Below are 12,184 nucleotides of genomic sequence, written 5' to 3'. Positions count from 1 at the left end.
GAAAGGGGGTGCACAATATGGAGGGGCAAGTGGAGGGGCAAGTGGAGAATGCACAAGATATGGAGGGAAGGGAAGCTGCACAAGGTGAAGGGATGCACAAGGTGGGGGGGGGCAGGGGAAGCTGCACAAAATGAGGGGGGGGTGAGTGGGATGTCATGGGGTGCACAAGATGAGGAGGATGGTGAAGATAGAAAAGGTGAAGGGGGGCTGAGCTGTACAAGTTGGGGGGGTAAAAGGAGGACAAGGTGGGGGGTACACAAAGGGGGGGGCATGGGGAAGCTGCACAAGCTAAAGGGGGAGAGGAAGATGCACAAGGTGACGGGGGTAGAAGACAAGGTGGTGGGGTATCAGGGGTTGCGCAAGATGAGGAGGAGGGTGGGGGAGCTTTTTTTGGTTGGACCTGTTTTTTGCAATGTCCCCTTGATAGGGGTTTTCCTTTTTTCCCTTTTCTTGGAAATTGTTTTACAACCATATACGCCTAATTCTGCATTTATTTGCTACCTATATTTATATTTAGATTGCTATTTTCAGGTTGGCTTTTTTTCAATGTATATATACAATTTATATTTCCATATGTCCCTTGAAACTGGCCATTTTTGTAGCCTTATGTCTTTCTTTTGAGTAAATTAGGTGCTTTTTTTGGCCCTTAGCATCTAAATATCTGTATATTGATATTTTTGTACATTGTTTATTCATTTCAATTGTCTCATTATACTCACATTTCACTTAGTTTATACACATTTTATTTTTGTTTTCTTCAACGCTCTGTGCGTCCTCTGCATATGGATGCAGCAATACATTATATTTAATGCTTGCACAACATATATTTTTCTCAATTTTCTTCTTCATTTAAATTTCCTTCACAAATGAATCACACATAATATATTACGTTTTCACGTATTTTCTTCATTCATATACATATTTGTATCTTCACATTGCAATGTTGTTTTTTTTTGTGCATGGCTGTGTTTTATTTGCTGCTAATTGATCCATGTTTAGCCATTTGGTGATTGCCAGACCAGGTGAAGGTTCTGTGATTCTGGTCTCTTCTGTGGAGTTTTTGGTACAAATGAACATGCACAGTTACTCCAGTGATGAATAAGCACGTCTGTGTGAAACGCATCCACTGAGCACCTTTTTTGGATTGATGTTTGTCATGTTCAGAGATGTGAAGGTAAGTACAGCGCTGCACCAAAAATTACACAAATGTATATACCAATTAGCAGCTAACACACCTATAGACTTAGGTTGATGTTCAAAGAATAAAAATAAAAAAGTGTAGCGCTATATGCATTGAACAAAAAACGTGCCTAGAGGCAGTGAAATAAAACCTGAACAACCCTTATAAACAAAGGTATAGATAGTGAAACAAAGTGACACTATATGATTCGACACATCAATATGAAATACAATATGAAAAATAGTGACCAAAAAATAATGACCAAAAAATATACAAAATGAAGTAAATACAGTAAATCTGAAAAACTGTGAAAGTATGGCAGATCAGCCACTCAAATTCATATATAAAGTCCAAAATAGAAATAAATAATAAACTTGTGAAAAAAAAGGAGAAAACCACCACCGAAAGTCTATGGGGGTTATGCGTTTGGAAATGGTGGAAAATTACTTCCAACTTCACACGAAAATGAAATTTGTCACATCCAACAAGTTAGTGGATAACGGAGGGACCACAGGTGCACAAGGGATCTAGATGGGTGGCAGTACCATCACCGAAACATCAGGAGGCTTACCGGAACTTTTTGACTTGAAAAGACCTACGTCTTACAAGTCAAAAAGGCTTGTTGACCAAACGGTCTGGACAGGGTACTCGTCATCAATCTCCAGCTCGCGATAAAAAGAGGGGTACCAGCAAAGCTTTCCGCGTCCACCAACGATCCAATAGGGCCAAGCGAAAGTTTCATATAACATGCGAGAAATAAGGCTCACATAGCGTGATAACGTTTAAAACTTCAATTTATTATATAAAAAAGTAGACAATGCACTCACATATTTCGGAGATCAAAACAGCTCAAAAATGGTCAAATAGCGGTAATCGTGAGGGATCCACCCAAATTATTTTTATGTTTGTCATGTTCACTTGATTTTATGAACTTTCAATAAATTATTTTGATTTTACTTCCGGATGCGCCACCATTCTTCTTTGTTTCCATTGGATTTCCCTGCTTGTGGACTAGGCAGGCACCTGGACGGATCTCTTCAGCAGCTTATCAGATCCTCACAGGTGGCTTTGAGCAGTGTGTTCCCAGATCTTTCTCTCATAGAGTGGGGAAGCTTATAATGGTGAGGTGAGGGGGGGGGGGGTGAAGCAGCTGTGGGAGGGTGGAGAAAAAGCTGCAGGGCATATGGGGAAGTTGCACAAGTAGGTGAGTGTGTCACTTGTGCACAAGGTGGGTGAGAAAATAAAATTATGACTACAACCGCTGTGACATGTTATTAGGTGCTAGCATGGTGCCAAATTATAGACAAGTACCTTTTAATTATAGGAAAGGGTTCCATTAGATATAATATGTTTATTGGTTTCATAGATATCATGGTTATTGTTGGAGATACACAGTGTGGATAGGGAAGGTGGGGGTGAGATGTGATCTGGTGCCAATTTATAGTCCAGTGCAACTCTATAAATTCCACTGGGAATAACATGTTTGTTGGTTTCAGGGTCATTATGGTAGATGAACAAGGTGGGTGAGTGGGGCATGGGTGCAAAAGAGAAAGCTTCCCATGCATTTATTGTCCGATGCAGCTGAGGCTGGAGAGAAAGGCACTGGGCAATCTGTACCTTTCTCTGTCTCAAAAGTGAGATCTCAATGGTCTGTTTAGACCCCTGATATTTCACCAAAGACCCTCAACAGGGCTGCTAAAAAACGATAAAAATAAAATTGTAAAAAAATAAAATAAAATTAGCATAGTTACATAGTTGGTAAGGTTGAATAAAGACATCAGTCCATCCAGTTCAACCTGTAAGGTATGGGTGTGTGCATGAGTTTATGTCAATTATAATTCCCTTATCCCTATATATTGTGCTTGTTAAGATGCCCATCTAATATTTTGTTGAAACTACTGACACTCCCCGCTGACACCATTGCTTGTGGAAGGGAGTAAAATAATAATAATAAAAAAAAAATTGATGCTGCCCTACTGAAACCAACCTCTGCCCTACTGATTACCGTCCTTTTTTGGGGGACGAACTGAGTCTTGGCCCCGGTAAGAGGAATGTCTAGCTTCGCCACTGCACAGACCGGTCCCTTACCTCTTCTTTGGCTATGCCTCAGGTACCTCCTTAGCACCTGTACATGCTCGCTCCTGAGCCAGGCTGTGTGCATCCATAGACACGCACAGCACCGGCAAGCCATGCCCCCACTCCCTCCTCATAGGAGTTTGACTGACAGCAGCAGGAGCCTATGGTTCTCAGAGAGGAGCGATGCTGCAGCCAGGAAAGAGCTTGAGTGGTGAGAGGAGCCAGGTAAGTGTTTAGGTATGGAAGGAGTAGAACAGGTAGTGGGGTGTTATTTACCATAATGCAGGGAATGCATTTAGTCTATGATCCATGAGAACACTTGAGAATACTATGATATCCTTCTCAACCATTGACTTCCCCAGCTGTTCTCCTCCTAGAATATATGATGTATACGTGTTTTTAGCCACCAAATGTACACCTTTACAGTTATCAACATTAAAGCTGAACTAAACTTAAAAAAAAAAATTAAACCCAGTAGACAGGAATTTTATGACCAAAAAAGGCCCTCTTCTGTCATAACTGATTCATTCTGGCTGTCATTGTTTATGTACACTGAGCCACTCATGCACCATTTACTGTACATTTATGGCACAGATCTGTGCTATGATTATAAGACTTTTGTGTGCATGCGTGGGAGTGATGTCATTGTGTCCCCGCCAGTCAAGCTGATGAGTCAGAATCGAGAAGGAAGACTGTCACAAGATGGAATCTATGGTGACTGACAGGAACCCTTACATCACACCACTGGAGGGGGTCAATTGGTAGGTAAGTCTGCCATAATGCTAATATACTGTCCATACTAGTACATTATAGCCTAAACCCACAGAGAGCGTTGTTACAGTGCTAGAGTTAGGTTTTTTTTGTACAGTATAGGTATATTGTTCAGGCTTGGCAGCCAGCCAAGCCTGTGTTGTTTTTCTGGGTCAGGGTTGAGTGACATCTCCCCCTACTTCTGGAAACTAGCAGAAGATTCCAGGAGGATGGGAGTGGAGGGGAGGAGGAGCATTCTAAGGGCCCTGACCAATCCCCAACAGATGGGTTGGCAGGGGGCAGGCCCCCTCAAATACTCAGGGACAGCCCAGCTGGGTAGTGGAGTTTGGGTGGAAAATGGAGATGGGGTGTTAGGCTGTTGGAAACCCCCTAGTGTGTGGGGGGTGAACTCAGGCCTGGGCTCAGGTGCGGAAGGGACCCACAGGGGGGTCCTGACCAGGAGTCACGGGTGCAAAGAGGGGATAGCAGGAGGACATTCCTGGGCAAATCTCCACGGAGGAAGACAGCCAGGAGGGCTGGTGAATGTTACAGTCAGAGGACTGAGAGGCATGCCTGAAGGGACTGGGTGCAAGCAGTCTGGGATGGATGCAGAGTCAGTCTGGGAGGACTGTGGAGTTTTAGCCAGGAGGGCTAGTGAAAGGGGTGGCTGCAGCCAGACAGGCTGGCAGTGCCTGAAGAGGTGGTACTGACACCAGTAGCCACAGGAATAGGACAGCTAAGCATAGTTACATAGTAGGTGAGGTTGAAAAAACACATAAGTCCATCAAGTCCAACCTATGTGTGTGATTATATGTCAGTGCTCAGAACTGGACAGCATACTCTAGGTGCGGCCGGACCAGAGTCTTGTAGAGTGGGTGAAATATCACTTTATCCCTGGAGTTAATCCCTTTTTTAACCGCTTCCCGACCGCCTCACGCAGATATACTGCGGCAGAAGGGCACGTACAGGCAGATTAACGTACCTGTACCTTGCCCTTTAAAAGGCAGCTCGTGGGCGTGCGCCCATCGGGAGCTCCGCGACCGCGATCACGGGTCCCGCGGACCCGATGTCCGCTGAGATACCCGCGATCGTCTCACGGTGAGGAAGTACGGGGGGGGTTGCTAATGTAAACAAGCATCTCCCCGTTCTGCCTAGTGACACTGTCACTGATCTCTGCTCCCTGTGATCGGGAGTGGCGATCAGTGTAGTGTAAAACATAGCTCTTCCCCCCCACAGTTAGAAACACTCCCTAGGACACACTTAACCCCTACAGCGCCACCTAGTGGTTAACCCCTTCACTGCCAGTGACATTTTTACAGTAATCAATGCAATTTTTTAGCATTGATCGCTGTATTAATGCCAATGGTCCCAAGAATGTGTCAAAATTGTCCGATGTGTCCGCCATAATGTTGCAGTCACCATAAAAATCACTGATCACCACTGATCACTGATTACTAGTAAAAAAAAAAATTATCAATAAAAATGTCATAAAACTATCCCCTATTTTGTAAACGCTATAACTTTTGCGCAAACCAATCAATAAACGCTTATTGCAATTTTTTTACCAAAAATATGTAGAAGAATATGTACCGGCCTAAACTGAGGAAAAAAATGTTTTTTTAAATATTTTTGTGGGATATTTATTATAGCAAAAAGTAAAAAATAATGCATTTTTTCAAAATTGACGCTTTTTTTGTTTATAGCGCAAAAAATAAAACTGCAGAGGTGATCAAATACTACCAAAAGAAAGCTCTATTTGTGTGAAAAAAAGGACGTCAATTTTGTTTGGGAGCCACGTCGCACTACCGCGCAATTGTCAGTTAAAGCGACGCAGTGCCGAATTGCAAAAAGTGCTCTGGTCAGGAAGGGGGTAAATTCTTCTGGAGCTGAAGTGGTTAATGCATGCCAATATTCTGTTTGCTTTGTTAGCAGCAGCTTGTCATTACATGCCATTGCTGAGCCTATCATCTACTAGGACTCCCAGGTCCTTTTTCCATCCTAGATTCCCCCAGAGGTTCTCCCCCTAGTGTAGTATAGATTGCATTCATATTTTTTGCCACCCAAATGCATTATTTTACATTTTTCTACATTAAACCTCATTTGCCATGTAGTTGCCCACCCCATTAATTTGTTCAGATCTTCTTGCAAGGTTTCCACATCCTGCGGAGAAGTTATTGCCCTGCTTAGCTTAGTATTATCCGCAAATACAGAGATTGAACTGTTTACCCCATCCTCCAGGTTGTTTATGAACAAAATAAATAGGACTGGTCCCAGCACAGAAACCTGTGGGACCCCACTACCCAGCCCTGACCATTCAGAGAATTCACCCTATGGTCCATGGCAGCGGACCTTATTTTTTACAGTAAACGTTTATGGGGTACTGTCAAATGCTTTTGCAAAATCCAGATACACCACGTCTACGGGCCTTCCTTTATCTAGATAGCAACTCACCTCCTCATGGAGGGGTTAATAGATTGGTTTGGCAAGAACGATTCTTCATGAATCCATGCTGATTACTGCTAATGATACTGTTTTCATTACCAAAATCTTGTATATAGTCCCTTATCATCCCCTCCAAGAGCTTGCATACTATGGATGTTAGGCTAACTGGTGTCAGGGCTGGGCTCAGCCCTTCCTTCTCTGAGCTGGCTGCTCAGCTAATTGCCAGCTCTTAGCTCTCCACAGTTACTCAGCTGTTGATATCTTGCTCGTCAGTACTGCCTACTTAAGCCGTCCAGTCCAGAGATCTGCCTTCGCCTTGGTCAACATCACAGAAACTATCTCCTGTGATCCTGTTCAAAACTTGCTTTGCTGACATCTCTTCTGGCTCCAGATCTCATTTGCTGTTCCACTACATTGTTCCCTGACTTCTGGCTTGGCTGACTATCCATTCCGGTTACTGAATTTTGGCTATGTTTTAACTACGTTTGTTCTTTTTTATTATTAAACAAGTGTGATTTAACTGTACTTCTGTCTTGGCCTGATTTCATGGTTTCTGACAACTGGTCTGTAATTCCCAGGGATGTATTGTGGGCCCTCTAGTGTGTCTCGAGGTACTGGTAATATTCCTGAGAATATTACCTTGGAGGTCCTTTTCCTCAATTTAGCTCCCAAGTCCCTAAAATCGTTCTTTAGGACACTCCATCTGCCTCTGACTTTGTCATTGGTGCCAACGTGCACCATGACAGCTGGGTCTTCCCCAGCCCCTCCCAGTAATCTGTTCACCAGATCCATGATGTGCTGAACCCGAGCAAACAGTAGACAGCATACAGTTCGGCGCTTCAGGTCTTTGTCACAGATTGCCCTCTCTGTCCTTCTAAGAATTGAGTCCCCTACCACCAGAAACTGTCTATCCTTTCCCTTCGCTTCCCCCACTCTCACTGGAGGAGTTCTTCCCCTGGCAGCTAGGAGAGTCCCTCAGCTCCAGCAGTGCTGGTCCCTGACTGGTTTCGCCAATGTCACTCAATAGAGCGTACTTATTGGGATGCCCTAGCCCTGGATCGGCCTCCCTGGCACTTCCAACTTTATCCTTCCTGATTGTCACCTATCTACTTTTTTCTAGTGCCTGCACCTCTTTGTCTCCACCTGCCTCTGTGCTGGTTCCTGCCGGCACCTGCCAGGTACGTTCCCGGCTCCCCTTTAGTATGGAGTGTCTTCTCAGTGCTGACAGTTGTTTCCCTAGATTCAGAACCTGGGCTTTCAGGGTAACAATGTGCTTACATTTTGCACAGCAATATTCACCCTCGATCACATAATGAAGGAACGCATACATGCGGCAAGATGTACACTGAGTCGCATCTCCACACCCACCGGGCATAGTACCTACCAATTTAATGAGGATTGGGGATTATACCCTGTCCAAATTACCTAACAACTAGCTTCTTGACACTAATACTCAACAATACACTACACTGATACTCAACAAGACAATACACAGGTACTTGCAGACCACGTGAACTCGCAGACCCACGTGCACTCGCAAACCACGTGCACTCACAGACCCACGTGCACTCGCAGACCACGTGCACTCACAGACCCTCCTGCACTTGCAGACCACGTGCACTCGCAGACCATGTGCACTCATTGCTCACGTGCACTCACACTACACAGGTACTCACAATACACAGGTACACACAATACACAAGTATAAACAATGCACAGGTACTAATGATCCCCACCACTACTTAGACAACACTCAGGTACTTCCAACACTCAGGTACTCCCGACACATAGATACACCCGATATTCAGGTACTCACAACACTCTGGTACACCCAACACTCAGGTAAAGCACTGGGACTTCTTTTCTGCTACAATACAAAAGAGACCCTTGGTCCCTGGCTGAAAAGGGCATTCGCTACAGATTTAACTCTTTGTTGGATCATCCTAACAGTGCTAGCTGGTCCTGGGAGATGTAGTTCTACAAGCAAGAGTGTGCTGGAGGTAGAAGAAATGTATATACCTGCGATGGCCCCCTCCGATCCATGCGCCCTGCCCCTAATCTACATGCAGGGTGCTGGACGCATGGATTTCAATGTTTTTTTTGTTGAAGCACATGATTAGAGCCTGGTGTGTGCGGCGGTGGTTGGAGCGGAGGAGGAGGCGGGGGGAACTGGCAGCAGCCAATGAGTGTGCAGTCTCCAGTATTCCAAAATACCGGCGGTGACATGCAGAGGCAGAGTTGAAGCAGGGAGAAGAAAGATGGTGATTTCTGTTGGGAGCGTACCGTGGCCTGGCTCTGTCCACCTGGCTTCTGCCGAGAAGGAGGGGAAGCTATCGTGGGGTAAGTGTGGACCCGGCGGTGGGGGGGGGTTCTTTGCCACCCCCCAAAAAATATGGAGCACCAGCCGCCACTGGTATATACTGTGTGTATATAGTTTGTGTCCCTGAAGAATTCTTTCTGTGCTCATCAAGTGGGTATCCCATAATACCTTGTCCCCTATCCAAGTTCAACTCCCCTAATAAAACAAAAAACAAAGCTGCAATGACTGATTCCTGACTCTAGCGCAGGGGTGGGCAACCTCGGCCCTCCAGCTGTGGTGAAACTACAATTCCCATGAGACATTGCAAGACCCTGACAATCACAGGCATGACTCCTAGAGGCAGAGGCATGATGGGATTTTTAGTCTGTGTAGGCACACAGTGGGTAATGTTATGCTAGTTGTTCGTGCTGTCCTCTCCGATCCGCTCATCCAGCTGCATTTACTCCCAGTCTGAGAGCAGAGATCAGAGCTTCTCCCTGGCAGGGGGAATCTGATCATACTGGATGGCATGGTGACATTGTGCAGGGAGAACAGGAGATGACATCAGGAGGGGAAGACAAGCTTCCTTCACTGTACACTGATCTGTGCTGGATCAAAACACTGACAGGCAGATCTACCATCTCCTGATCAATAAATATCTCCTTCCTCGCTGCATCCATCTACCCATCCATCTATCCACCCACTTATCGCTCCACCTATCCATCCACCCACCCATCCACCTATCCATCCACCCATCCACTCACTTATCCATCCTCCCATCCATCCATCCATCCACCCACCCATCTACCTATCATCCATCCATCCACCCACCTATCCGTCCATCCACCCACCTATCCATCTATCCACCTATCCATCCATTCATCCATCCACCCATCCATCCATCCTCCCACCCATCTATCCTCCCACCCATCCATCCTCCCACCCATCCATCCATAAATCCATCCACCCACCTACTCACCTACCTCACCTACCTGTCCATCCATCCCTGCACACCCCTTCCTGCTGGTTGTGTATATCCTGGCTATCCCTCCTCTTTCATATAAGAAAGCAGTTTATTTCTTGGTATTGTCCTTAAGCTGACCATACTCTGTCCAATCCCCTTTTTCAGCAGATCACACACAATACAGTCTGTGCAATCTCCTATAGATCTGCCAACTACTATGTAGTGTAAGAGTTTGCCTTGGGGGGGGGGGGATGTTGGAGTGAGGGGGTCAGGTCTGTTTTGCGCCTCCCCTAAAATTTTGACCATCAGCCGCCACTGTTTGCTCCCCTGCCACAGTAATGGTGCATGGATAATTTTCCACACTGGAAAAATCCCTCTCAATTTCTGTTCCAGAGACACAACAGAAAATGAGGGGAAGTCTTCCTGGGAAGATGAAATCCTCCACCTTGGAAGATTTTCCTCCACTTTCTGTCCTGGAGTCTGGTCACTGGAACAAAAAGAGTGAATCTACCACACAGGGATGAAGACTTTATTTTAAACCTGACAAAGGTTCTCAATCTACTCACAACTAGAAAGCAATTTGACTGGAGGCACATTTGCAAAATTGTAGCAAGCTTGAATTTGCCAGAAAATGTAAAGAGAAACTTATATTTATTACTCTCGCACTGCATCAAAATTTAAGTTGCTGTGGAGAGAGCAAGGAAGATCAAATATATTAATAATAGAAAGGTCAGGTCTGAGCATGTAGACCCTTTACAAAATAATTTAGAGTGGGTGACTGGGGACAAAGAAAAAGCAAATGTATTAAATATTCTTCAGTTCTGTGCATACAAAGGAGCATGGGGGAGCTTAAGTCCATAATGGGGATGGTATGGACACAGCCCCAAATGATCCACAATGGCTCAAAAGTGATATGGTCCAGAAATATTTAGACAGACTAAAGATCGATAAAGCACCTGGACCAGATGGCATCCACCCACGGATCCTAAAAGAGTTGAGCTCTGTAATTTCAAAGCCATTATTTCTCATTTTTAGGGACTCATTAATGACAGGAATGGTACCACTGGATTGGCGTAGGGCCAATGTGGTGCCTATATTTAAAAAGGGAACAAAGTCTTTACCAAGTAACTATAGACCTGTTAGTTTAACTTCTATAGTTGGGAAGATACTGGAGAGTTTAATAAAAGACCATATAGATTAGTTCTTGCTGGAAAAAAATATTTTAAGCAACAGACAGCATGGGTTCACGAATGACAGAAGTTGTAAAACAAATCTGATTTCTTTTTATGAAGAGGTAAGTAAAACCTTGGACAGAGGGGTGGCGGTGGACGTGGTATATTTGGATTTTGCAAAAGCATTTGACACAGCTTCCCACACACGGTAAGTGTAAGGTAAAGTCTACAGACTTGGAAATATCAGCTTGTAAATGATTAGAAAACTGTCTAAAAGACAGAAATCAGAGAGTAATGGTTAATGATTCTTACTTTGAATGGTCTAAGGTTATCAGTGGTGTACCCCAAGGTTCAGTGTTGGGACCCTTACTTTTTAATATCTTTAAATGATATAGGGTCTGGGATTAAAAGTACCATTTCAGTCTTTGCAGATCACAACAAACTATGCAGTGCAATAACGTGCTTACAGGATGTCTCCAATTTACAAGCCGACCTCAATGCACGGTCTAATTGGGTGACTATGTGGCAGATGAGGTTTAATGTTGATAAATGTAAAGTTATGCACTTGGGGCTAAGGATATGCATGCATCATACATACTAGGGGGAGTACAATTGGGGGAATCCGCAGTGGAGAAGGATCTGGGAGTTTGGTAGATCATAAGCTCAATAATATCATGCAATGCCAAGCTGCGATTTCCAAAGCAAGCAAAGCCTCTTCTTGCATTAAGAGAGCTATGGACTCGAGAGGGAGAGATATAATTTTGCCCCTGTACAAATCATTAGTAAGACCTCATCAGGAATATGCAGTTCAGTTTTGGGCACCAGTTCTCAAAAAGGATATTGGGGAACTGGAGAAAGTGCAGAGAAGGGCAACCAAACTGATAAGAGGCATGGAGGAGCTCAGCTATGGGGAAAGATTGGAGGAACTAAATTTAATCTCTCTTGAGAAGAGGAGATCAAGGGGGATATGATCAACATGTACAAATATATAAGGAGTCCATATAGTGAACTTGGTGTTGAGTTATTCACTTTACAGTCAACACAGAGGACAAGGGGGCACTCTTTACGCCTAGAGGAAAAGAGATTTCATCTCCAAATACAGAAAGGTTTCTTCACAGTGAAAATGTGGAATAGACTCCCTCCAGTAGGGATGAGCCGAACACCCCCCTGTTCGGTTCGCACCAGAACATGCGAACAGGAAAAAAGTTCGTTCGAACATGCGAACACCGTTAAAGTCTATGGGACACGAACATGAATAATCAAAAGTGCTAATTTTAAAGGCTTATATGCAAGTTATTGTC

The sequence above is a fragment of the Aquarana catesbeiana genome, linkage group LG10 (assembly GCF_042186555.1).
Source record: "Aquarana catesbeiana isolate 2022-GZ linkage group LG10, ASM4218655v1, whole genome shotgun sequence".
Taxonomy (NCBI): Eukaryota; Metazoa; Chordata; class Amphibia; order Anura; family Ranidae; genus Aquarana; species Aquarana catesbeiana.
This window is presented reverse-complemented; position numbering follows the sequence as displayed.